The following is a 2,787-nucleotide window of genomic DNA, read 5'->3' as shown; positions in this document are numbered from 1 at the left end:
TTAAAATTCACATGTGCTTTTTTTATAAGATGAAAGGGAAACTTCAGTGCCCATCAGATAAGTTTTTCAAAGTAAAATTCAATGAAAATATGTAAGATGCATGCTTTGGACTAATTGGGCAAAATCAAATGCATGCAACAGGACATTTGGCCATAGTTCTAAAAGCAAATATTCAATGTGCTCTTCATGCATTTGCAATGTGAATAATTCCTTTACTGTGGAAGAATGTTTGATTTTTATATCATCAGACTTTGTAAATTAAAGCAATGCTTTGTACTTTCAGAAATGCTTACAAGACTTTGTTATAATTTGACCATTTTGATTATTAGAAAATCAGTGAAACACAATAATTATATCTATGATTCCCAAATATCAGAAACTATTTTTTTTTTTTTACTACAGTGCATTGGCATTTAACCTCATTTCATGATTTTAATTTGATTGATAATCTTCCTGTTTGTTCCTTCCAACTTTGTCATTAAGTATTGGGATCACCCCTTAGGCCATAGAACCAGCATCAAGAAAAAATTCTCCCTACAATTAAAAGAACCCCTCGAGAAGATTTCTATTTGCCTGTTGCTGGTTCTGCTATGTTTATTTCACAGCTGTAGACAGTAGCAGGATCTAAACATTGCAATGCTTGCTTATATATCAGATTCCCCATGTTAATTGATCTGCAAGCTCTTTTGATCAAAAGATTCTGCTTTTAGAGTGATGAACTGATCAAAGTCATCTTTAAAGAAAGTCAGCTGGCATATTTTATTCTTATTCATACGTTTTTCTCATTATGATAGGTAAATATTCTAAAAAATAAAAGCAATATTTTATCATATACATATTTCTAAGTCACTTCTTATGGAGTTCCTGTGCTATGTCAGATCCAGTATTCAGTGTTTTGCATAAAAGATTCTACTAATTCCTATAAGAGCCAAGAAAATTAGGTATTAATAATAGGTTCATTTCACTGATAAAGAAACAAAGTCTCAGAGAGGCATTTCAGTTACCCGAGTCTCCACAAAACAAGAAGTCGTAATTGAACCAGAATTTAAACCTATATTGGCCTGACTTCAAAACTGTGTTCTTCCAAACAAAACAGTTAACATAAAATGATTTAAAACACTGGCAGAGAAGAAAGGTACTTAGTTATCCTCATCTATTTATATAAGGTAGTTTTCGTGAGGTGCTCAGTATAGTACCTAACATAATCATTTAGTTAAAACAAAAAGCAATCACAACTTTTAATTCAAGAGTTAGAAAAGTTGGGTTTTATGTATGTATTTGTCAGGAAAGGCTAATTGATATAAAAACTAACCCAAGATTTCAGTTATTTAAGAAAATAAAGGTTTAATTGTTATACCTGTTGTAGTCTAATGGTGATCAGCAGGTTCACAGCAAAGGGTGGTGGCTCTGTTCCATGAAGTTGCTCAGGGACCTGGGTTCCATCTATGAGGTGAGCTGAAATCTTTGGATTCCTGCACTGGATGTCTTCATCTTTATCCAGAAAAGGAAAGAGAGGAATCATAGGAGATCTCATAAGATGTTGGGGGGGGAGGGGTGTCTAACCTGGAAGAAACATAAATCATGATTATATACTAATATATTACATTGACCAGAATCCAGTCATATGGCCCCATCCTAACTGTAAGCAAGGCTGGAAAATAGTAGCCTTGTGTGTCCAGGAGGAAAATAAACGAAGGCTTGTTGAACATATAGCTTTGTCTCTTCTCAGGAAGCAAAATACATCATTGTCAAAATCACAAGTGGGGTCTAAAGTTTGGCAGTGAAGTTGAAACCCCTAAGAATAGGATAATGTCAGAGATCAGAAGGACAATCCTCCCTTTTAGAAGAAACTTAGTCTTGGTTCCAAAATTATAAAATGAGTTACCAAAGATTATTGTTTGATTTTGGCCTTAGAAATATGTCTCACTAGGTTGTCTGCTTCTGCGATACCCTGGTAAGCTAAGCATGAGTATTTTAACTTTAGCAGTGATTTTTGTAGCAAATTGAAATAAAACTGGAGTGTTTCATAAACGTCTATATTATGACATCGTTTTTAGGTACAGTTAATTCACACCTTATAAAATGTGTAGATTATGAAATTAGAGCTAATTTTTAGGAGTAAAGAACTAATTTCTTAAAGTTGAAAATTGTGTCATTCTTGAAAGGGAGAAAATAACTAATGACATTATCTCATACCCAAACATGGTAGAAGCAGCAGTTGAAAAGTAAGTGTCTTCTTCCAACGTTGCCAATGTACACAATTTCTGAACTATATTGCTACACTCTATTTACTGTCCCTGGCTCGGCTTCAACAGGAGACTGCCATTTCCTTCTGAAACAGCCAGAAATTCGTGGCAACTTTATTACAAATGGTCTAATTTTTTCCCTATGGAAATATTTTACTCTATATATTTTTCCACACTATGACTTTGAGAAGAACTTCATTCCAAGATGGTGGCTGTTTGACAGGTTACATTTAACTACTAAGCTCTCAGAAAATAATGTCTAGAAGGGAATTTGTAAGTTTTAATATTATTGACATTTTTTATTCAAATTCTAAATTTCATTCATCCATGTATTTATTCAGTCACTCCAGGGTAATTTTGGCATATATTTTAGGAGATAGGCACTGTGTTAATAGGAGGAATCTAACTTGAACGAATCCTGACTCTTGACAGACGTTCTCATGGAGATGAAACAAGTAATCAGATAAATATAAAATCCAGGCTGTGAAAAGTGTTGTAAAGATCACAAATGGGGTTTATGGGTCTTTATTTAATAATTGGG

This window comes from Pipistrellus kuhlii, unplaced genomic scaffold (assembly GCF_014108245.1).
Source record: "Pipistrellus kuhlii isolate mPipKuh1 unplaced genomic scaffold, mPipKuh1.p scaffold_m20_p_3, whole genome shotgun sequence".
Taxonomy (NCBI): Eukaryota; Metazoa; Chordata; class Mammalia; order Chiroptera; family Vespertilionidae; genus Pipistrellus; species Pipistrellus kuhlii.
This window is presented reverse-complemented; position numbering follows the sequence as displayed.